Source organism: Nelumbo lutea, chromosome 7 (genome assembly GCF_056320005.1).
Source record: "Nelumbo lutea isolate HS-2025 chromosome 7, American lotus-T2T, whole genome shotgun sequence".
Lineage (NCBI taxonomy): Eukaryota > Viridiplantae > Streptophyta > Magnoliopsida > Proteales > Nelumbonaceae > Nelumbo > Nelumbo lutea.
Window position 1 is genome coordinate 31133108 of NC_142690.1, and position 26364 is coordinate 31159471.

The 26364-nt window shown below is 39.4% G+C and overlaps 1 protein-coding gene across 28 annotated transcripts in view; it reads left to right on the forward strand.

The window, feature by feature from the left end:
* LOC148845963 (rab GTPase-activating protein 22-like) overlaps positions 1–26364 on the forward strand; it is a 119930-nt gene that overhangs the window by 90095 nt on the left and 3471 nt on the right. For 6 of the 28 annotated variants that reach the window (XM_088953147.1, XM_088953153.1, XM_088953166.1 and 3 more), the window contains one exon: positions 656–954. The exons of 13 other annotated variants lie outside the window; for them this stretch is intronic. The gene's annotated coding sequence lies outside the window, so the exon portion shown is untranslated. Of the gene's footprint in view, positions 1–655; positions 955–10868; positions 11192–13333; positions 13695–26364 lie in introns of those variants that run through there. 9 more of the 28 variants (XM_088953150.1, XM_088953154.1, XM_088953177.1 and 6 more) reach the window with 5 other exon arrangements.

Sequence of the window (26364 nt, forward strand, 5' to 3'; positions counted from 1 at the left end):
AAATAAGGCTGCAGGTACAACCGGATCGGTGGAAGGGTCAACCCTGATTATTTCCGAGGCCCAAATCAGTCGAATGTCATTCCAAAATCAGCAGGTTGGAGACAAGAATAACCTACACTATGATTACTGTGGAAAACCTCGCCATACCCGAGAGAATTGCTATAAACTGCACGGGAGACCATCCAATGGTAGGATGAACAAACCTGGTGAACAGAATATACCTACAGCAAACGTGGCTGAATCATCTCCATTTAGTAAAGAGCAAATAAATCACCTTCTTAAACTACTAAAATCCTATTCGTCACTTAATACTCCTATCGGGTCTATGGCACAAACATGTAGCAATTCTTTGGCACTCTCAATACTAGGAAAATTCAGTCCTTGGATCATAGATTCGGGGGCCTCCGATCATATGACAAGCTGCACTAATTTATATAGTTCCAATTATCCTTGTTCTGGTATTGAAAAAGTGAGAATAGTTGATGGTAGTCTTTCATCTTTTGCAGGCAAAGGAAACATTAAAATTTCAAAAAAAATTACTCTGAAATCTATTTTACATGTTCCAAAACTTGCCTGCAATCTTCTTTCGGTCAGTAGATTGTCTAAAGATACTAACTACTCCATTCTTTTTCTTCCTTCCACTTGTGTTTTTCAGGACCAGAACTTGGGGAAGACGATTGGAACTGATAGAAAGATAAATGGACTCTACTACTTTGATGAAACCGCTATTGGTAATAAAAAAGTTCATGGTTTAAGTAGTACGAGTTCAATCTCTATTTGTGATCAAGTTATATTATGCATAGAAGATTAGGCCATCCTAGTTTTCCATATCACAAACATTTGTTTCCTAAATTGTTCAAAGGAATTGATTGGTCAAAACTTCATTGTGAGGCTTGTCATTTAGCTAAAGATCATCGTGTTTTATTTACAATAAAACCTTATTTTGCTTCAAAACCATTTTATTTGTTACATAATGATGTTTGGGGCCCATCTAAGGATAACACACTTTTTGGAAAAAATGGTTTGTGACTTTAATTGATGACCATACAAGGGTATGTTGGGTATACTTGTTGGAAAGGAAATCAGAGGTTGAACAAAGATTTAAAGAACTTTTCCTAATGATTGAAAATCAACTTCGAACCAAAATTGGTATTCTAAGATCAGATAATGGGACCGAATACTTTAACAAATACTTAGGAGCATTTCTGACTGAAAAAGGTATTATCCACCAACCAACTTGTCCTGACACACCACAACAGAATGGAATTGCTGTAAGAAAAAAATAGGCACCTTCTTGAGGTAGTTAGAGCCATCATGTGTTTCTATGAATGTACCAAAATATCTCTGGGGAAATGCTCTCCTAACTGCATGTTACTTAACAAATAGAATGTCATCTCGAGTTTTAAAATATGAAACTCCTTTATAGAATTTGAAAAATTGTTTTCCCACATCTCGAATAACCACGAAACTTCCTTTAACAGTGTTTGGTTGTGTCTGTTATGTGTATATACCAAATGTTTTTCGATCAAAACTGGATCCAAAAGCTGAAAAATGTGTGTTTCTTGGTTATGCATCTAATAAAAAAGGGTACAAATGCTTTAATCCAGTTACAAAGAAATTTTTTGAGAGTATGGATGTACACTTTGTTGAGGACCAACCTTTGTAATTTTTGGGAAACTTTACCTTTGAGAGTATGAATGTACACTTTGAGAGTATGGATGACCTTCACTCAGTAATTTTTTGGAAACTTTACCTTTTCTAGAAGAATTTATACATTTGATTAATTCTGATAAGCAAGTTTCGGAAACAATTGTTGAAAGAATGGAACCTAGTGATAGTACTCTTAATCTAAATTTTTTAGATACTACGTTATCAGAGACAAGGGGAGAAGTACTTCAAACGGATCACAATCCTCATCTTGAGCTTCAGTTTTATACCAGGAAGAGGTTTCACAAAAGTACTACTATTCCAATTGTTCCTACAGCAGAAGTCCAATCCAATTTACTGAGTGAAGGTCCTACAACTCAGAGTAATCCTTCTTCTACTCTTATTCCGTCTTTGCCTAATCTGTCCTCTTCAGATCTTGACATTCCAATTGCATTAAGAAAAGGTACCCGAGCTTGCACAAAACATCCTATTGCAAAATACTTGTCATATGAGAAATTATCACATACTCATAAAACATTTGTGTCAAGGATTTCTAATCTGTATGTGCCAAGAATTGTTCAGGAAGCATTAGATGATCCGAAGTGGAGGTTAGCTATGATGGAAGAGATGAATGCTCTTAGGAAAAGTAATACATGGAGTATTATTGATCTACCCCATGACAAGAAAACATTCGGGTGCAAATGGGTGTTTACAGTGAAGTGCAAGGCTGACGGAAGTGTGGAGAGATACAAAGCAAAACTTGTAGCAAAAGGATTTACCCAAACTCATGGTATAGACTACCAAGAGACTTTTACTCCCGTTGCTAAAATTAACTCTATCAAAATACTTCTTTCTCTTGCAGTTAATTTAATTGGCCACTTTGTCAGTTCGATGTCAAGAATGCCTTCTTGAATGGAGACCTGAAGGAAGTATATATGGACCTACCACCAGGATTTGAAGAAAGTCTTGGAAGTTGCAGGTTAAAAAAATCCCTATATGAGCTAAAGCAATCACCAAGAGCATGGTTTGAATGATTTGGGGATGTAGTAAGGTGGCACGGCTTCTCACAAAGTCAAGCTGATCATACTTTATTTTTCAAGCACTCCACCGAAGGTAAAATAGCTATTTTGATAGTTTATGTACACGATATTATCATGACTGGAGATGATTTATTTGAAATCAACAAGTTGAAGAATAAGCTTGAGGCTGAATTTGACATTAAAGACCTGGGAAAACTTAAATATTTTCTCGGAATGGAATTTGCAAGGTCCAATGAGGGAATCTTTATCAACCAACGCAAATACATTCTAGATTTGCTCAAGGAGACAGAGATGACAGGTTGTAAAGCCGTAGAAACTCCAATGGACCCAAATAAGAAGTTAAAAGAAGCAACAACAAATGAGGTGGTTCATCGAGAACGTTATCAAAGATTAGTTGGAAGACTAATCTATTTGTCGTACACAAGACCTGACATAGCCTTTGCAGTAAGTGTTGTAAGTCAGTTTATGCATTCACCTGAACCTACTTACTTTGAAGTTGTGTTCAAGATTTTGAGATACCTGAAAGGAACTCCGGGGAAAGGACTCTTGTTCAAAAATAGGGGTCATCTCCAAGTCGAAGCCTACACAGATGTAGATTGGGCAGGTAATATAAATGTTAGAAGATCTACTTTAGGTTACTGCACTTTGGTAGGAGGGAATTTCGTCACTTGGAGGAGCAAAAAATAGAGTGTTGTAGCAAGGAGTAGTGCAGAGGCAGAATTCCGCTCTGTTCCACATGGCTTTTATGAAGTGTTATGGATCAAAAGGCTCCTAGAAGAATTGAAGGTTCCTACACCAACACCTATTAAAGTCTATTGTGATAACAAGGCAGCTATTTCCATAGTTCATAATCCAGTTTTACATGACAGAGCAAAGCATGTAGAAGTGGATAAACATTTCATCAAAGAGAAGATAAATAGTGGTTGGATATGCATGTCCTACATACCCACCACGAGCCAAGTAGCAGACATTCTCACCAAAGGGCTTCCTAGGGCGCAATATGAGAACTTAGTTAACAAGCTTGCCATGAGTGATATATTCATGCCAACTTGAGAGGGAGTGTTGGAAGATTTCGGTAATTATGTATTATATCTGATTATGTGCTATTTTAGATAGTTAAGAGGTTTGTGAGCTGTACAAATATTTTTATTAATCAGTTTTATTTTTCCTTATTTAGGGAGATTTGTTACCCAGTTTGTATCCTAGAAAGAGTTATAAATTTTGATGTATAGAATCATAAAAGGTCATTCCATTCTTATTATCTTTCTGTCCCTTCTTTATTCCCCACTAGCCGTCTATACCTTCCAGGATCATCAAATATTTCCCCGGTATCACTACTCAACTTAACATTTGGTTCCATAGGAGTTTCAGCCGGTTTTGCACCTAACAGTCCTATTTCATCCAATAGATCAAAAACATATTTTCTTTAGCACAGGTTTACACCTTGTCTTGATCTAGCAACCTCTATACCTAAGAAAAACTTCAATGTCCCAAGGTCTTTTGTTTGAAAATGATTTTGCAGAAAAACCTTTAGTTTATCGATCCCCAATTTGTCACTATCAGTTATGACAATATCATCCACATAGACCACTAATAAAATCTTTTCGGCTTTTGAATCATGGCTAAACACTGAGTGGTCAACCTGACATTGTTTCATTCCAAAATTCTTCACCACTTCACTAAACTTCCCAAACCAAGCACGAGGCGATTGTTTCAACCCATAAATTGCCTTTTTTCAATCTGCATACCTTACCATCCTCCCTCTGAGCAACAAACCTAGGTGGTTGCTCCATATATAGTTCCTCCATAAGGTCACCATGAAGGAGGCATTTTTAATGTCCAGTTAAAACAAGGGTCAATCATACATAACTGCCAGGGAAATTAACACATGCATAGAGCCTATCTTAGCCACTGAAGAGAAGGTCTCCATATAATCTACTCCATATAACTATGAATAACCTTTAGCAACAAGTATGGCCTTCAGACGCTCCACACTACCATATGGCAAGTATTTTACAGTATACATCTATTTACAACCCACAACATGCTTACTAGGTGGAAGAGTAGTGAGCTCCCACGTGTGAGTATGCTGAAGGGCAGAGAGTTCCTCCTCCATTGCCTACCGCCACCCAGGTGAGCTAAGAGCCTCTTTGACATTCTTAGGTATAGAAATAGATGACAATAGTGAAACAAATTCGCGATGTGAGGCAGAAAGGCGAGATACTGAAACAAAATTGGAAATGGGATGGAGGGTACAACTATGTTTACCTTTTCGTAAAGCAATAGGTAGATCAAGTCCTGAGGGTTCAGGGACAGGAGCAACAACAGGATCCGTAGACAAGGTAGAAGCTAAAGGAGGAGCCGATGTCTGTCGATGAGTATACACGTGTCGGATTGACGGTCGTTCAGTAGGAATCTGCACGGGAGGAGGTGAATGGTTAACCCCAATAGGAACACCCGGAACGGGATCACAGACTGGAAGAGGAAGAGGAAGCAAAGGTGGAGACATAGATACTTCAAGTCCTGAGAAGAAGGAAGCAGACTCAAAATAGGTAACATCAGGACAGACATAGCACTTCCGAGTAATGGGATTGTAAAACTTGTACCCATTTTGAGTCCAAGAGTAGCCAAGAAAGACACACTTAATGGAGCTTGCATCCAGCTTGTCTATTCCAGGACTCAGATTGTGAACAAATCACACAGCCAAAGATACGAGGTGTTAATGGAAAGGGAGACAAGGTGGGGAACAAGATAGAGAAGGGAGACCGACCATGAAGAATGGAGGGCATCCAATTAATGAGGAAACACAGAGTAAGTACAGCATCACTCCAAAACCGTTTAGGAGCACTCATATGATGAAGAATAGATCGAGCAGTTTCAAGGAGAGGATGATTCTTTCGTTCAGCCACCCCATTTTATTGAGGAGTGGATGCACATGAAGTTTGATGAATGATGGAATGTTGTTCTAAATACCGTTGAAATGAAGTAATAAACTATTCACGACCATTATCTGAATGAAGAACTTTGATTGGAACACCAAATTGTGTACGTATTTCAACATAAAATTTTTGAAAAATGAAAAATAATTCACTCATTTCTTTCATTAAGTAAATCCATATCATCCTTGAACAATCATCAATAAAAGTGACAAAATACTTATAACCATTATAAAACTCTATTTTCCTACGAGGAATCTTTTGAGAGTGCATGAACTAGCTAACAATATGTACTACATAAGCTATATCAGGTCGAGAAAGAGATAGATATATCAATTTTCCTACCAGCTTTTGGTATCTTTCTTTATCAGGGTAGTCCCCTCCAACGATTCTGCTCCTGTAGACAATGATTCTACTCTATTGGAATATCTGCTTGTCTACTCCACATCATACATGTCTCCTCAAGAATATCAAGGACACACTTCCTTTGACATATATAAATGCTCTCTTGTGACCTTGCAACCTCAATTCCAAGGAAGTATCTCAGATGTTCTAAATCTTTTATCTCAAATTCAGATGCCAAGAACTCCTTCCATCTTTTTATCTCTTCTGGATCATTTCCTGTAATCACCATACCATCCACATAGACAATAAGTGTTGTAAGCCTGCTATCTTGTTTCCTTATGAACAAGGTATGATCTACACTATTCTGAGTGTATCCCACTTTTTTCATAGCCCCATAGAGTCTTTTAAACCAAGTTCGAGGGGATTTCTTAAGACAATATAATGCTTTCCTTAGTCTATATACTTTTCCATCAAAATTATAACCAGGTGAAGGATCCATGAATACCTCCTCATGTAGATCACTATTCAGGAAAGCGTTCTTCACGTCCAATTGATGTAGTTCCCATGAGAAATTTGCGGCTAATGACAATAGAACCCGAATTGTGTTAAGCTTTGCAACTGGAGCAAAGTCTCCTTATAGCCAATCCCTTCCTTTTGAGTAAACCCTTTCGCCACTAGCCTAGCCTTATATCTTTCAATGGACCCATCCTCCTTATGCTTCACAGTGAACACCCACTTACAACTCACAATGCTCTTCCCTTCTGGTAGATTCACTAATTCCCAAGTCATGGCCTTCATTAAGACTTTAATTTCCTCATTCATAGCATCTTTCCATCTTGGGTCAGACACTGCCTCTAACTACCTAGCAGGGACATGAACAGAAAAAAGAGCAGATACAAAGGAATAATAACGAGGAGATAAACATGAATAGGAAACATATTCAACAATGGGGTGTCGGGTAGTACAAGAACGGGTAGGTTTACAAAGAGCAATGGGAACATCCAAATCAGAAGTATGAATGTTAGGATTGCTTGGAACCATTGAGACAGATTGATCTGAGTTTGATTGGTTGTTGCCATATTGGAGGATCTTTTTTCCTTGTTCTGTAAGGAATTCTCATATCTTTTTGCTACCTATGGTGTTATCACTCACATCCTCAACATTAGGAGCGGTAACAGGTTCAGTGGGAGTCCCATTGGATTCACCTAGGTAGTCAGGAGAGTAGCAGGTTCAGTGGGAGTCTCACTATATTCACCTAAGGAACTAAAATTGGGAGGATCAGAAGGAGAAGATGGAAGGCTCGAGGCTGAAAGAGGCACAAAAAATGAGGGAGAAGAAGAAACATCTTCCATCCTACTAGTCTCTTCCTAAAGAGGATTCTTGGAGGACTGAAAATAGGACTAAGACTTGAAAAGCACCACATCCTTGGTGACATATTTTTTCTTGGTAACTAGACAATAGCACTTTATAACCTTTTTGTGTGGGAAAGTACCCTAGAAAGACCCCTTTTGTAACCCTATGATCCAACTTAGTCTTCTTAGGATCATTGACATGAACGAAACACACAGTCAAAGACTCTAGGAGGAAGAGGGAAATCTGGAAGATTAGGACAAATGACAGAGAAATGAGCTCTCATACCCAACACACTAGAAGGCATCCAATTTATCAAATACGATGTTGTAAAGACTGCTGGAGACTAATAGTGCTTGGGAACCTTGTGCTGAAATAGTAAGGATCAAGTTGTCTCCAATAAATGTCTGTTTTTGCGCTTAACAACCCCATTCTGTTGAGGAGTACTAGCACAAGATGACTGATGTAACATGCTTACATCCTCCAGGAATAGATTCAAGAAGCTTTCAAAGTATTCAGTAGCATTATTTGAACAAAATTGCTTAATTTTCTTGCCAAATTGAGTTTTAATCATTTTACAAAATGTCATAGTTATCTGTGGTACTTCATCACGCCCTTTTAACGAGTAGATCCATGTACATTGTGAATAGTGATCAATGAAACTGATATAAGTAACAGAATCCCTCTATAGAAATCAATAGTGAAGGGCCCCATACATCAGAATGAACTAAATCAAACGGAGCTTGAATTTCATTACTAGAAATTGGATAATATACATTGTTTTGACAACTGGCACACTTTGCAAACCAAACTCTGACTCCAAACACACTTGACCAACTCAGTAAACAGTTATTGCATTGAAGAAAAAGGTAAATGACCTAGTCTAGCATGCCACAAATGTAACCTACCTACTGACTCCTCATTATCCTGACCACTAACAGCAAATGGATGAACTGAGGTCTACATCAAAATAATAGAGGCATCCAAACTCATGACCGCTCCCAATTGTTCTCTTCACCAATCTGTCTTGAAAGACACAATGAGTAGGAAAAAATGTTATGCTACAATTTAAATTTTTTGTAAGCTTAGAAACATATTAGAGGTTGGAAGCAAGATTTGTAGAACAGATTTAAGAGAGAAATCCTTGCTTAGGGCAATCTCCCATTTCCCAGAGATGGTGGAGAGAGAACCATTAGCAACTTTCATCTTATCTTAACCACACATCAAATGATAAGAAGAAAATAAAGAGGGCATGCGTGTCATGTGGTCAGTAGCACTGGAATCAATAATCCAAGAATTAGACACTGTTAGAGTCGGTTGTACAAGGGTAGTACAGTCCTTATATGTTGTTATATATGTATTGCTCCACTGATGTGGCGCTCACTTAAGTGAGGGCACAATGGCAATCCTTGTATATCTTAGAAGAGTATAAATAAAAGAAGGGCCGACTAGAGGTTTTGAGATTTTTCTCTCTAGTTCAGTTGTGATCTTTCTCCTTTTTCTTCTCTTTCTCCTTCTCCTTCTCTTTCTTTTGATCTGAACATATATGAACATCTAATTTGAGTTTTATCATGGTCTCAGAGCCACGATAATCAGTTCAGATAAGTTGTCTCCTTTTCTCTCTGTTATGCGCATTCATCTCTAGGGTTTTGCAGAATTCTCATTGATATTTAGAGAGTTTTCCAAAAAGAAAGAAAATGATTGGTTGTTTTCTCCTTTTGGGGGTTTCCATGCCTCCAATGAGTGCAGTCGTTGTGGTTTTGTGTGGTTGGTAGAAAACCCTCTACTCACAATTCGAAGAGGCCTGGTTTTGTGATGGTGACAGTGCAGACTTGGTACCCTATACTCAACAGGTACATGATCTTTGAACTAAGTTGTGGTATGTAGCAAGTTTCTTTTATATGTATTAAAACTGAAAATATTATTCATGAGGTGTGTTGTGAGGGTTTCTAGTGCTGACAGTAAACGACAACAGTAGTGTTGTTGATAAAAGTGGTGAACAGTTGTGAATATTATTGCTAAAACAGTGGTGAATAGTTGTGAGTGTTGCTGCTGAAACCTGGCACTAGGAACCCTAGTGGTGTTCATTCATTCGTATGGAGTGTGGTGATTTATTAGGGCAGTAGAGTAACAATTTAGTGGTACAACCTCCCACTATTTTCTTGTGCAGTCATGGAAGACATCAGTGAATACAAATCAAGTGTGGTGGTGCCTTCTGATTATCTGAATGTGCATATGACCTCTATAAAACTGAATGGTGAGAATTATGTCCCTTGGGCTAAATCTGTTGAAGTTTTCCTAAAAGAAAAAAAGAAAGTGAAACATGTGAGGGAAGATAAACCCTCAATTAATTTTCCAGAATATGATGAATGGGAGTAGGAGGATGCTCAAATTATGACTTGGCTATGGAACAGCATGGAGTTCAAAATTAGTGTGAACTTCATGTTTTTAGATACAGCCAAAGTTGTTTGGGATCATGCAAGGAAACTATATTCTAGACAAGATAACACTACTAGAGTTTACCAACTATACCAATATACTTCAATCTGCAACAAGGGAATCAAAGTCTTAAGGGCTATTATGCTACTATGAGAAATTTACTAAATGAGTTGAATGTTTATCATCCTCTTACACCTGATGTCAAAATTCAACAACAACAAAAAGAGCAGTTGGATGTGACCAAATTTTTAGTAGGGCTGAAATCTGAGGACAAATATTAGGTGGATCTGCTCTTCCCTCTCTTGAGGAAGTGTTTGCTCGTCTTCGGAGGATTTCAGTTGGACCCATAAAGGCTTCCACTATGTCAGATAGGTCTACATTTGCAGTTACGAGAGGGGGAGGTCATGGTGGTAGAGGAGGTTAGCATGGACGTGGTAGTGGTGGTGGACCCATGTATGGTCGTGGTGGTGGTGGAATGTATAATCATGGTGGTGGTCGTGTTGGAGGATGAGATTTAGGGGGAGCCCGTGGTAGGGGACGTGGTAATACTCAGAGAAGGTGTACTCATTGTGGTATGGAGGGACATACTATCAACTTTTACTACGATCTCCATGGCCCACTTTCAACCTGGGCAAATCATGCAGCTGTAAATGGTGGTAGCTCAAGACACGAATCTCAAGTCACTGATCAGATCCCCACTACATCTACAGATACTTCCAGAAAGGAGATGGTGAATACTTCACGGGATGAGTATAAGCGGTTCATTTAGGGTACATATCAACAGAACACAACTACCCTTGCACACACAGGTACAGCTTGTCTGGCATCCACATCTTCCCATTGGATTATAGATTCCAGAGCTTCCGATCATATGACTGGAACTCCAGGTGTGTTTTCATCCATTTCTCTGTCCTCCACTTCCCAATCTGTTACTCTTGCTAATGGCTCTACATCAGCCATATGTGGTGTTGGTAATGTTGACACTGACTCATTATCCCTCTCCTCAGTTTTATATGTTCCCAAGTTTCCCTTTAACCTGATGTCTGTTAGTAAATTGACTTAGTCTCGTAATTGCTCAATAACTTTTTACCCTTCCTCTTATGTGTTTCAGGATCTCAAGACGGGGATGAATATTGGTGGAGGGCATGATGCTGATGGACTATATTATCTTGATGGAGGTGGTTCGGCAATAGCACTTCAATCATCTCTCTCCCCTCATCAATGGCACTGCAGACTTGGTCATCTGCCTCTTAGAGCTCTTCAGTTACTTGTTTCGTCGTTGTGTCATCTTTCTAATTTAAATTGTGAATCATGTCAGTTTGGGAAACATCATCGTGTCTCCTTTAGTTCTAAAGTTGATAGTCGTATATTGAGTCCTTTTTCTTTAGTCCATTCAGACATCTGGGGTCCAAACAGAGTAGTTGTTAGACAATTTTGTATGCCCTTAACTTCAATCCAATTTGATGTACTTTTGACATTAAGTGTAAATAAATAAAGTGCATGTTTGATTCATGTTATTTGGTATAATTCTGTGTAAGACCCTAAAACTGGACACTTATAGAGACTCGTATTAGTTTTAAATGTTCACAGCCATTGGATAAGTCTGGGGAGATTTATCCTGCCAAGACTGATACTGGTGTGCCGCCAAGTGTTGGGATGGCCTATCTCGGCCACCAGGGTAAGACCCAAGGCACATGCAGTATGGGATTACTTGAATCCTTGAACCGGACCAGATTTCCAGTATTGCCCTGGACTTGGAGATAGATGGCCAAAACTAGAAATATACACCTGACCCCTAGACTCGATTATGACACTTCACTAAGTGTCGGATTGGTTTGTCTTTGATATGCCAATCAGTGAGATCCTTAGCGGGGGACAAAACCTGGGCATGTTGGGGCAGCCTGAGAATTCATCTGAGTGGGTAATCATAGTGACAGGATCAACCCCTTTGTTGGACAAAGGTAATGATCGGGAATGCACTCTCTCTGATGGAAACCAAACTGCCGGCAGTTGATTTCAATCGTTGGAATTTTGTTTTGCAAAATTTATATATGATATATATATATGTACGGTCTCAAAGTATTTGCAAATGGTTTTAATTCCCGGGATCCATGTGAGTAGAGAATGCGGCATTGTTCCTTGCAGCCGAGGGAGAGGTCATCTCTTGTCAGGCAATGCTTGATCATTAAGGGCTGAGAAGTTAAGTGTAAGACCATTTAGGATAGTACCTGATGGGCTAATCTTGCACCTGCCCATAGTCCCTGGATTTTTATAAGATGGCTTGGCCCAGGGACCACTTAATGTAAGTGTTGGGCCCATAGGGTCCATGTGATGGGCTCAGGGGTTTACAGAGCTTTTCAGTGAATTCGGATGGGCCTTGTAATAAAGGCTGGGCCGAACCCATGTGGCTGGTGGGTAGATCAATGCTTGGGTCCCACGCCATACAAAGAAGCCCAATTAGGCATCAGAAACTAGTTAAGCACTGAATGCTTAATGGGCCAAAAGCCCATTTCGAGCTAGGCTGATATGATCACCCATCCATGGGGCGGATCTGAGATTAATGTTAGCAAAAGTATTGGGCCTTTAACCTTATCCACTATGGGAGACCACATTCAAATCAGATTTGAATCTGATAACCTCCTGATAAGATCAGGAATAAACTAACTTAATCTGTAGATAGGATTAAGATAATCCTCTATCCAAATACTGATTTGGATTGGGACAACTCTTAATCAGGAGGTTTTCTTAATCAAGAAGAAAAGAGGAGAAACCCTAAGAGAGAAAAAAAGAGATTTCAAACCAAGGGTTGTAAGCAAGAAAGCATCCTGCGAATTGAGATTAGATCACATACACACTCCAGAGAGAAGATAAGCAATTCAGCCATCTTCATCCTAGGAGTTCTTCTCCAGTCGCCACCATTCCTTTTTGCAAAATTTGATCTTTGTAGAGGAAAGAAAACAAAAAATCAATTCTTGACATCAGTCTTGCAGAAAAGACTGAAAAAGATTTGGTGCTCAGAGTTTCCATAGGGTTCTTGAGAAGGATCCAGTGTGTAGGACGCACTCTGCTGGTTCCATTCCACCTATAGTTGTGTCATGTTCAGCAGGAGCGGATCTTGGTGTCCTCTTTGGGCGCGAACACCAACTTTGGGAGATACTGCTTCTCCGAATCAGGTATAAATCCTCCATTTTCTTTTTGGTTGAGATCTGGTTCGATTATGGTTCAAATATGATCATTGAATATTGCATTCTAAATTTAGGGAATATGTTCCCAGTTAGAAGAAGGTAGGAAAATTTTTTGAAATTCGCCCACCCATTCCGCAACCTTCATGGTGTCCATTAGATGGATTCTACCATTCTTTCAGTGGTATGAGAGCCAAAGGTTCGAATCTTGAACCAAAAGAAAATCAGATCTGAACCTACGCAGATGGACAGAAGATGTTCTGCCAAGATTTGTGCAGATTGTTTTCTTTTTTTTTCAAAAAACTGTTTCTTGTTAAGGGGGACTGATCTGAAATTAATTTTTGTTTACTCCAAAATTTATTTAGAACTGTTCTTTATTTGTTTTGATTTAAAGGACTGTTCGAACCTGGAGATCGCAGTGCAGATTTGGCGTAGATGGTCTCCGCACCCTTTTTCCTTCATTTATTTTATTCAATTCTGTCTGTAAATAATTTTTTTTTTATTTTTCTAGACTGAATGTAAAGGATTTGATCAAGAATGTAATAAATTAATAGAAATAGGATTTTTGTTTTTTATTTTCTTGATTGAAGAAGAAGGAAGAAGAAGGCGGCGCTGGAGATTTACAGATGGGGAAATCTCTTTTTGCGATATGCAATTTGTGAAACTGCAACCCTAGTGATTAACCTCTGTTTTGCAGGTGGTGCGAACAGCCTATAGTTGATTTGTGATTGCTTAAAATCAAAATTGTAAATTTCAGATCTTTCATGGATTAATTCTTGAATTGAAAATCTGTTTCGGACATATTCGGACTAGATTGGACCAAAACTGTTTGGACCGAATCTAGGGTACGAAGGGGACATTTTCACTCCATTTTTCTCACACTTGCGGTTCCAAATCTGATGTTCAATTACAGGGATTAATTCGGCCCATCTGTAAAGCCCAGTTTTAAAAGGTTAAAACTGCAAAAGCCCACTCTTGTGAGAAAAGTTGTATGGGCCGAACTGCTAACTGCGATTCAGCCCATACACCTAGTAGACATTAATAGTTAATGTTATGGATTTCAAATGGGTTGTTCAATGGGCTTTACAACAGTTAATTGATTGGATCAATTCCTCCTTTACATGTGATGATTGGATGTTTGATGTGCTGCGACCATGGGCCATAAGCACTTGGCCCATGATGACTCGTTAGTGGCTCTTGCGCACTCCATGGCTGAATGCACATCATTGCCATGGTGTCCCTTAAGGTCATTAGATGACCCCTCCTTTCATGGTGGGCCCCGCAACCCTGAAAAGGGATGCGTACGGAACCCCTAGCCGATTAAGGCCCAACAGAAATCTGACTTTATGAATGTTAGTGGGAGCCACTTTGGTTTGACCTAAAATTAGAACTAGGGCGTAATTTAGTTCCCTCCAGCAAATATGAGTGCATGTGATAGGGAGATCCATATGATGGACTCTCTAAAGGCCTTCCATCATTAGCACAATAATGGGTCATTTAGTAATAAGGAAACGTACCATAAAATTGGGCTATCCATTTGTTGTTAGATTTGTTAGAGTGTTTCATAAGATGATAGGGGCGTCATAGACCGATGTGGGAGGGGGCTTCACCAGAAAATGGGAACTCTCTCACGGTACCTTGGCGTAACCTGAATATGATGGGTGTGCACTCACTAGATAGAAAGGTTTACCTGAAAACGACTCTAAACCTTGTCTGACAGAGGCCAAAGGGAAACTCATTTGATGAGTGGATATGATCTGTCACAGAAAGGTGGTGGGGTTATGCAACTGAAACAGTTGGCTTCATACACCCCATGTTATTTCCCACATTTCCAGAGACATTTTCATCATCTCCATCACTAAGAAATGAGAGAAATCTTAGAGATGAACAAATGGGAATGGAACATAGATTAAAAACCATATATATGTAGGTAACATGAATCAAACTAAGGTTGTGGACTAGCGTTCTTGTTGTTTTATCAGAAAATGGCAAATGGTCAATTCGCAAAGCTTCTAGATAATAACAAGATTAAGGGCCCAAACTATGCCGATTGGTACAAAAATCTTATGATGGTCCTAACTTCCTACCCCGGAGCATCCGGGTGATAGGACTTCTGAGGCCTGTAGGAGGGACTACCATGATTGGGAGGATAAGAACTCCCTAGCCCGCTGCTTTGTCATTGCCTCATTGGACAACTCAATACAAAGGTAGTTTGATCAGATCGAACTAGCCAATGACATATTGGATAGTCTAAAAACAATGTATGAAGAACAGAACCGTTTTACTCGATAGAAGGTCCTAAAACTGTTCATGACCGCGCAGGTGTCCAAAGGGCAGAAAGTTCATGACCAATGTCTTCGGATAATGGGCTACATTAACAAACTCGAAGCCCTTGGATCCGGGCTAGATCTTGGCATGCAAGTGGATGTCATCCTAAATTCTTTGCCCTCTTCCTTCAATGCGTTCACAATGAACTACAACATGAATAAGCTGAATGTCAGCGTCCAGGAACTCAGCAATATGTTGCAGAGGGCCGAGGATCTACTCAAGAAGGATGAGTCTGTGGTTATGCTTGCTGATGCTAACAAATCAGGCAAGAAAAAGAGAAAGGCAAAGAAGCCCTAGAAGAAAGCTGCCAAACCCAAGAAGCAGAATAAGAATAAGGCATCTGATGTTTGTCACTTCTACAAGCAGACCGGCCACTGGAAGAGGAATTGTCCTGCCTACCTAGAATCTAAGAAAGGTAACGCCGAAACTTGTGTCATAGATACTAATATGTTAGTTACTTCTGTGTCCTGGTGTGTTGACTCCGGGGCTTCAACTCATGCGTGTAACTCACTGCAGGGGTTCAAAGATAGCAGAAGATTGAGTGAAGGCGAAGTGACACTATTCTTGGGAATGACTGCAAGTGTTGCAGCTGTGGCAATAGGAACCGTAGAATTAGTCTTTAGAGAAGGAGTGCTTGTACTTAAAGATTATCTTTATGTATAGAACTTGAGAAGAAAATTAATTTCTATTTCTAAACTGTGTGCTAATGGATATATTGTTTATTTTAGTAATATGATTACTGTTAAACGGAATAACAAATTCATCGCATGCGGGGAACTGGAGAACAGTCTCTATGTTCTACATCATTCTCTGGAAACTAACTTAATCGAAACTACGTCGGTAAAAAATCCAAAGAAAATGAATCGTGATACAGTAAATCCCACGTGCCTCTGGCATTACCGACTTAGCCATATTGGTGTTGACTGAACCACAAGGCTTGTAAAGGATGGTCCTTTGGATTTTCTAACCATAGAAAATCTTCCCACTTGTGAGCCTTGCCTTCAAGGTAAGATGACTAAGGCCATTTGACGGTAAGCCTGAAAGATCTACAGCCACACTTGACCTAATACATACTGATGTATGTGGTCCTTTGAGTGTTAGGACACGGAATCAATACGTGTATTTCATCACCTTTTGCAGATGATCTAATGAGACACAAGTCTGAATCCTTTGAAAAGTTCAAAGAGTTCAGACAGAAAGTCGAGAAACAGTTAGGGAGAGAAATTAAGGCCTTTCGATCAGATCAAGGTGGCGAGTATCTCTCTGACGAATTCAGGGACTATTTAAAGGTCAACGGGATAGTGTCACAATTAGCTCCTCTTGCTACACCTCAACTCAACGGTGTTTCAGAGAGGAGGAATAGGACCTTGTTGGACATGGTCCGGTCACTTCTCGTACGCTCAGAATTACCCACATCCTTTTGGGGATACGCATTAGAGACTAATATCTATGTGCTGAATCGGGTTCCAACCAAATCGGTTCCAAAAACACCATATGAACTATGGACCGGAAGGAAGCCAAGTGTAAGACACTTAAAGATTTGGGGTTGTCCTGCACACGTTAAAAGAACAAGTGCGGACAAGTTGGAGTCCAAAACCAGTTGTTGCCTATTTATAGGCAACCCAAAAGATTCAGTGGGTTATCTATTCTATGATCCAAGTGAGCAGAAAGTGTTCTACAGTCGAAACGCTCAATTCTTAGAAATCGAATACATCCTGGACACCCATCGTCAGGAAATAGTTCTTGATGAGGAGAGCTCATGAGCAGTGGGAGATGTCCCACAAGTTCCACGTAGTGACCAACCTAGAAGATCCACTCGGGTATCCAGGCCACCAGTCCGATATGGTTATGACCAGGATAGCTACTTGGTGGAAGCCTTGATTAGTGAGGAGGATCCCGTAACTTACGCGGAAGCTATGTTAGACATAGATTCCCATAAGTGGATGGAGGCCATGAAAGCTGAGATGGACTCGATGGAGACCAATGGGGTCTGGACTCTAGTAGATCCGCTCTCCAGGGTAAAAGCAATTGGTTGCAAATGGATCTACAAGAGGAAGAAGGGCCCCGATGGCAGGGTTGAGACGTACAAAGCTCGTTTGGTGATGAAAGGGTATACTCAGAAAGAAGGCATCGATTATGAAGAAACCTTTTCGCCTGTGGCCATGCTTAAATCCATTAGGATCCTGCTATCTGTAGCAGCGAACCATGACTACGAGATTTGGCAGATGGATGTCAAAACCACGTTCCTGAATGGAGATCTTAGTGAAGATATCTACATGCAGCAGCCGCAAGGCTTCATTGCTACTGGTCAGGAACACATGGTATGTAAACTTAATAGATCCATATATGGACTTAAACAGGCTTCTAGGAGTTGGAACATCCATTTTGATTATGTCGTCAAAACGTTTGACTTTGAGCAGAATTCGGATGAGCCCTGTGTTTATAGGAAGTCTAGTGGGGATAAGATCACTTTTTTGGTGTTGTACGTGGACGATATCCTACTCATTGGGAATGATGTAGGAATGTTGACTTCGGTCAAAGTATGGCTATCACAACAGTTCTCCATGAAAGATCTTGGAGAAGCTTCATATATACTAGGTCTTCAACTCTATAGAGATAGATCGAAGTGGATAATTGGATTATCCCAGGCTATTTACATTGACAAAATTGTCAAAAGATACAGCATGGAGAAATCCAAGAAAAGGAAACATTATTTTCAGGCACGGAGTCACTCTCTCCAAGAAGATGTCTCCCAAGACTTTTGAGGAGATTGAGGGCATGAGAGACGTTCCATATGCCTCAGTCGTAGGGAGCATCATGTATGCCATGTTGTGCACTCGCCCGGACATTGCTTAGGCGGTGAGTGTGGTAAACAGATTCCAAGCCAACATAGGGCAGGAGAATTGGACTGCTATGAAGAACATACTTAAATACCTTCGAAAGACAAAAGTGTTTTGTCTGGTGTTCAATGGTAGTTCACTACAAGTTCTAGGGTATACCAATGCTGATTTCCAGTCGGATCCAAATGATAGAAAGTCTACATCTGGGTATTTTTTCACAATCGGATCGTGTGTTGTTTGCTGTGAAAGCAGCAAACAGGGGTCCACTGCAGATTCCACAACCGAGGCCGAGTACATTGTAGCAAGTGAAGCTGCCAAGTAAGCCGTGTGGATGAAGAAATTCATACACGAATTGGGAGTGATTCCGTCCAGCACATCACTCATCCCGTTGTTGTGTGACAACAATGGAGCGATCGCCCAAGCTAAAGAGTCTCAGGCCCATTCGAAGTCAAAGCACATCGAGAGGAAGTACCATGTACTGTGGGAGATCGTTGGTAGAGGGGACGTCCTAATTCAGAATGTAGCATTAGCGGATAATGTGGCAGGCCCATTGACTAAGCCACTGACGCAGAATGTGTTTGAGAAACACGTGGAAAGTATGGGACTCCGGCTTGTACCAGATTGGACCTAAGTGCAAGTGGGAGCTATTAGACAGTTTTGTATGCCCTTAGCTTCAATCCGATTTGATGTACTTTTGACATTTAGTGTAAATAAATAAAGTGCAGGTTTGATTCATGTTGTTTGGTATAATTATTTGTAAGACCCTAAAACTAGACACTTATAGAGACTCGTGTTAATTTTAAATGTTCACAGCCATTGGATAAGTCTGGGGAGATTTATCCTGCTAAGGCTAATACTATTATGCCGCCAAGTGTTGGGATGGCCTTGCTGCTTTGTTTGATTGACCGTCGTGTTCTAATTTCTCTTGCTGCAATGTTTGATTGACCACCAGGGTTTGTTGAGGAGGTGTACATGGTGGTCTTCTTGAGGAGGTGTACATGGAGCAACCACCAGGGTCTGTTGCTCAGGGGGAGGGTGAGAAGGTCTGTAGACTTAAGAAGGCTATTTATGAACTTAAACAATCTCCCCGTGCATGGTTTGAGAGATTTAGTGAAGTGGTGAAAAAGTTTAGAATGAAACAGTGTCGGGTTGATCATTCCATATTCAGTTATGAATCAAATTCTATGAAGATTCTCTTGGTGGTATATGTAGATGACATTGTTATCACAGGTAGTGACAGACTTGGAATTGATAGGTTGAAGACTTACTTGCATGTAGACCTGTTCATGGGCTAGGCCGGACCGGGCTCGGGCCAGGCTTTCACTCTGTATTAATAGATTTTTCTAAGGCCCGAGCCCAAAACCAGTCCGACCATCGGGCCTACAACTTAGGCCCGAGCCCGACCCTCATAAAAAGCTCGAAGCCCAGGCCTGGGCCCGAGCCCGAAATTTAGCCCATACTGTTACTACTACTGAAGCGGCTGAATAGAGAGAGAGAGAGAGAGAGAGAGAGAGAGAGAAATTATAAAGAAAAGAATAAAAAATGTATATATTAAATTATAAATATATATTTTAATAAATATTATATTATTTATATATTTTATATAATATATAAAATACATATTATATATTTTATAAAGTATATAATGCTGAGTCGGGCCGGGCCAGACTTTTTTGACAAATTCCGAGCCCGACCCGAAACACAGTTAGGCCTGAGGTCAGACCCACGGGCCTAATTATATGACCAAGCCCGACCGAGGTGCAGGCCGAGCCATCGGGCTACCCGGCCCATGAATAGGTCTACTTGCATGATCACTTCCAGACAAACGATCTTGGAAAATTAAGATACTTCCTAGGGATAGAGGTTGCAAGGTCCAAGAATGGTATTAATCTGTGCCAGAGGAAATATGTTCTTGATTTGCTAGAGGAAACAGGGTTGTTGGGTGCCAGACCAGCTGAAACACCTATGGAACTGAATGCTAGACTTGGTAGTGATACAGGTGAGGAGTTTGAGGATTCAGGAAGGTACAAAAGACTGATGGGTAAGCTTAATTACCTAACCATCACTCGACTTGGTATCTCATTTGCTGTCAGTGTAGTGAGTCATATTATGCAGAATCCGAGAATCCCACATTGGAAGGTAGTCCTAAGGATTGTGAGGTATTTGAAGGGTGCTCCGGGTCGTGGTTTGTTGTATAAGAGTGGAGGAAGTCTTGAGATAGAGGGATACACGGATGCTGATTGGGCTAGGTCCATATCTGACAAAAAATCCACTACAGGGTATTGCACTTTTCTTGGTGGGAACTTAGTGACATGGAAGAGTAAGAAGCTGACAGTGGTAGCAAGAAGCAGTGCAGAGGCTGAATATAGGATTATGGCTCACACAACATGCGAACTGGTGTGGTTGAAGCATCTACTAGAGGAGATGGGATACTCTATTGACACTCTTATGAAACTATATTGTGATAACCAAGCTGCAGTTCATATCTCCTCTAATCCAGTGTTTCACGAAAAGACGAAGCACATAGAAGTAGATTGCCACTTTGTACGTGAAAAGGTTCTTAGTGGAGTGATAAGTACAACATATGTGAACACAGGAAATCAATGGGCAGATCTATTTACCAAAGGGTTGAATCGGGGAAGAGTGGACTATACATGTAACAAGCTGGGACTATGTGACATATACTCACCAGCTTGAGGGGGAGTGTTAGAGTCAGCTATACAAGGGTAGTACAACCCTTTTATGTTTAGTTATATATGCATTGCTCTGCTGATGTGACCCTCACTTAAGTGAGGGCACAATGGTAATCCTTGTATATCTTGGAAGAGTATAAATAAAAGAAGGGTTGACTATAGATTTTGAGATTTTTCTCTCTATTTCATCAGTGACTTTTCTCCTTCTTTTTCTTCTCTTTCTCCTTCTCCTTCTCTCTCTCTCTCATTCTCTTTCTTCTAATCTGAATATATACGAACATCTAATCTGAGTTTTATCAGACACTATAGGACTAGTTACACTATGAGCAGAGACAATACCTGATCTGGCAAGAGATGTGAAAGCAAGGGAATTGTTCCTTAGACGAGCCATGGGTCAACTAAGGATTTCTACCTCATCAGTAGTGAAATCAAAGGACCCTGATGTGCGGGGATTAGTAGTCTATCCCATAGGAGGAGGTGCAACTGTAGGTGTGTTCTTTGGGTTGTCACCATTATTGCTTATGACAACATTCCCACTTGTTGTTTGACTCCTAAGGCTTCTTGTCTTTCTTTAATGCAGCTGGTTTCAGGTGATGATAAAGAATCCAACAAGTCTCTTTCACATGTCCGTTTCCTCCACAATGGGAGCACTTAATATGCCTCTTTGTCTAAATGCTTACCCCCTTTTGGGTTGAAGAAATCAAGGCTGAATGCTCAACAGGCTGTACTTGGGTGTCAACTTGCATCTCTTTCCTCTAACCTCTTCATTCCTTACAAGATCGTAAACATGATGTAAATTTGGAATTTCATCCCTTCCCAAAATTTGGGATCTTATGCTCTCATACATCGGGTCTAGGCCAGCCAAGAACTTAAAAGCTCTGCCTTCTTCAATATTTTTATTATGCCTCTCCTTATCTCTTGTATTTTCCCAATCAAATACAAGATGATGGTCATGTTCTTCCCATAGTCCTTCTAGAGTTGCAAAGTAAGTTGCAGCAAACATATATATCTCCTTGTCTCAATTCAACAATATCTTGGGCTAGCCTATAAATTCTTGCATTGTTCTTCCATTGTCCATAGGTTTTAAACACTTTCTCCCAAATCTTAGAGGCAGTAGGGAAGTGTCGAACAATCCTAACCACTCTTGGAGTCATTGAGGCAAGCAACCAAGGCATAACGGTAGCATTTTCCTTATACCAGATTGAATAATCAACATCATCCTCTTTAGGTTTCTTCTTCAGTCCATCTAAATAACCCTTAAATTCCTGGGAAATAATGAAAATCTTGGCTCAAACAGACCATTCTCTAAAGTTGTATTCATCTAACAACACATCGGTAATCTGCAAGCTGTGCAAATTTGGGTTTTCCAAGTTTGAAGACCCCCCACCAATCATATTGTCCTTACAAGTCACTTCTCTTGATATTGAAGACATATTCTTTCTCATACAGTAACCACAACTGTAATCACAACACAAGGAACTAGATTTCAGACTTACTAGAGTTGTTACAAAGCTGAAAAAACCCTCCGTAACTATACTGAAGCACCCTCTATAACTAGTTCTGGGCTGAGAGCAGATTTGAAGGTCAACAATGCCACTTCTGGAAGTGAAACCTAGGTCGTGACCACCCCTGCAGTCTGTTCAAACTCCCTAACAATAACTAGGACTATCAACTTAGTCTTTCTACATAGATCTGTTGTACATAGATCTCTCTAGAATCCGAATGGCTACTAACTCTTGCAGAACCACTAGGGCATAAACTTATGGGAAAAAACTCCCCTTGGGCCCCACAACCAAGAAAAACCCCTAGATATAGACCTTGTTGTTGTCTACTATCAGTCCTACGGTTTCTTCACAGTAGCAGAGATAAGAGAAAAGAAAAAAGTACAGAGAAGAGGGAAAGAAGAAAGAAGTTAGTTGTTGTCAGTCAGGCCAAATGGAGCTCTGATACTAGAGGAAGAAGAGGATAAGAGAAGAAGTTTGAGAATGGGACACCAAGACATAATAAACAAAAATAAAACAAGTTTAGGCCCAATAACTAAAGGCCCATAACAAACTAAAGAACTTAAACATAAAAGTTAAATTAAGCCCACCAACACTTAACCACTCAACTAACATTAGACATTGGGAAATGTAACCAAAGAATTTCTCCTCTTAACAAAGAAGATGTAATCAGATTGAGTCTATGTGTAACCAAAACTCACAAGAGTAGTACATCTAGGGGACTATTTTAGTAAATAAAAAGACTTCTTCAATTTGCACACCTTGCCTTGTATCTATACCACGGGGAAGGACATACATGCTTCTTCATTCAAGTCCCCATTCAATGCCTAGTAAAAATTTTCTATCAAGGAGAAGAGAACCCTAAATGAATTCATCTTAGCCACCAAAGAGAAAGTCTCCAAATAATATACTCCATATTCAAGGATTCATGGATAAACATTTGGCCACTAGGCATGCCTTAAACCTCTTAATATTAACATTAATACGATACTTAATAGTATAAATCCACTTACATCTCATACATTCTTTCCCATCATGCAAGTTCACCATATCATAGGTATTAGTTTTATATAGTGCCTCTATCTCAATTATCATAGCATCCCTCCACTCTGGCTTAGATAAAGCTTCTAATATAAATATGGGGGATGAAGGCCAAAAAGGAGTAATAGGATGGATAAAGGAGGGTATAGGAAAGGTGCTTGAAATGAAATAAGTAGTACACTTCCTCTTACCATTCCTTTTAGTAATACGTCTGGAAAGGTGGGTGTAGGAGCAAGGGTTGTCTTAGAACTTATAGTCTTACTAGTAATTGAAAATGCAAGAGGCTCAATTGAAGAAGTGGGATCAACCAATTCTTGATTGTGCTTGTGCCTTTGGTACCACCTTTAAGTCTCTAAATGATAGTGATGAGACCAAAAAAAAGGGAAAAAAAAGAGAGAAATGTGAAAATGTATTATGTATTTGTATGTTTTTTGTAATAGGATCCCACATTGGTGTTTTTGAGTAGCTTTGTTGACAATTTGGATCCAGGGGTATTTTCACCATTTTATTAGTCAGATTCTGGTCAGGGGCACTTGAGTGCACATTTGTGGGATTTTGGTATTTTAGGTCTCTTTTTGTAACCTTTTAGGGGTTTGTTTGAAGTTAGTTTTGTTCTTAAGGAGTTGTTTGTGAGTGTAAATATTTTAACTGGCTTCTCTAGCAAACCGTCGAGTCTTATAAAGGAGAAGGGTTCTTTTTTTTGTTCTTTCTCTCTTGTTTGAGATGTAGCTCAGCCCCAACTAGAGGTTTTAAGTATTGGGAGCTCGGGTTTTGAGGAGTCAACCATTTTGTTACCTTCTAATCCCTATATCACTATGTGTCTACACAAGAGGCCAACTTGACGCCATTGTTACCATAGCAAAACTATTCCAAGAGGAGCTTTACTTCAAGTTTAGGTCTGAAATCCTTAAAAATCCAACTTGTTTTGTTGTTTTTAGCTTGGTAATTCTTTTGTTCTTATTGTTGTACACTTGGAGTGTTGCATATCGTATGTTTTTCCGTCCACATCAAATAAGATGAGGTGAAAAAAACTAAATAGGTAGCTAGAGGATGAGGAATAGGAATAGACGAACAAGGTGTAAGCATAGACTAGATAAGAGCATAAGGCATAGTAAGGGATTTTACACAAGACTCAACAAGAATAGGAAGGGGAGAATCAAATAGCTCAACAATATACTCCCCCTCAAGAGGAATATCATAGAATTTAACCAACTCTACAAAAGTTACATCCATGGAAACATAACAATTACTACTAACCAGATCATAGCAACAATACCCTTTTTGTCTGGAGGCATAGCCTAAAAAGATACATTTTCAAGCCTTAGGTTTAGATTTATGCCTTTGGGAACTAAGAATGTGAATATAACAAGTACAACAAAAGACAAAAAGAAATAGAGAAAAGTTCTGAATTGGGGAAGAAAGCACTAAAAGGAGACATAAAGCCCAAGACCTTGGGTGACATACGATTAATAAGATAAGTGGTTGTAAAAACTTCATCCCCCCAAAATTTGACTAGGACATGAGAAGCAAAGAGCATACTCTTTGCAATATCAATAATGTGGTAGCTCTTTCTTTATACCACACCATTTTATTACGGATTTCGAGTACAAGAACTTTAATGAACAAACCTAAATTGCTCAAAACATAAAGTCAATCTCTTCTCAAAATATTCCTTAGTATTATCTTTGTAGAATATTTTTCTTCGAGTATCAAATAGGTTAAGAATAAATCCATGGAATTATTTAACAATTTTTTGTGCATCATGAGAGTGCATCAAATAAATCTAGGCATACCGAGAGAAATCATCTATAAACAAAATGAAATACTTATAGCCACCCATGCAAGGTAAATAGTAAGGCCCCTACACATCAAATTGCACAACATTAAAATCAATAGTGTATGTTTTATTACTCGAAGGAAAGGAAGGAATTTCTACAATGTTTAGCAAGTTTACAAATTCACAATGAAGACTAGACTAACTTATTCTATTAAATAAATTTGGAAACAAAAGACTCAAAGAAGATAAAGATACATGACCTAAACAACAGTGATGTGAAATAGCATGATTAATAAACTAATGCAATGGATCCACAAGCTACTTTCTGAGGAGGTACCAAGCTCTATTGATGCACATCTAATAGGTATATCACATTTTCCTTATGGCCACTCCCAATCAGCTTCTAAGACTTCAATTCCTAAAAATGACAATAAATGTGAAAGAAGGTTATCCAACAATTTAATGATTTCATCAAGTTGCTAATAGAAAATAGGTTAGTATTAAGTCTATGTACATGAGAGACAGAGAACAAGGTGAGGGAATCTGAGGTTCTAATGCCTCCCTTACCAAAAATAGGGGCAAAGGAGCTATCAACATGGGATATTTTATCTCAACTAGGTGATAGGTGTTAAACAAATGAAAAATACTTGTCATGTAATCAAAAGCACTAGAGGTTATGATCCAAGAAATCCTACAATTACCTAAGACAATAGCATGATTTGTAATGGCATAGATACTTGAATAGGAAAATTTAGATACAAGTGGCTTATTGTTAGTTGATGATCCTTCCATACTTCTCAAACTTTGCCTTTGCAACTATAAATTGTTATATAGTAGACTTGTCATCATCAAGTCCCTTTTCACCTTTTAAAGTAGTATCTATATTTGCATTGCCACCTTTAACATTCCCATTCTTTCTATTATTGTGATTCTTAAACTATGCAAGCTTTAAACTTGGATGTAACTTCCAGCATGTGTAGTTTGTATGCTTGGACTTCTTGCAATTTTCACAAACTATATCCTTCTTCTCGTCACCAACCTTAGGTTTAATCCAACATGTTCAAAGTGATCAGTCGTAGACTTGTAGTCTTTAGGTTTTATACCTACCTTCTACTCTCTTCACTATTGACCATAGGATAGACTTGAGATAGAGATACACCATCTTTAACTAATATATTATATCTAGTGATGTCATGCTCGGAGTTGAGCCCAGTGAAAAACTCAAATACCCTATTCTTATCCAA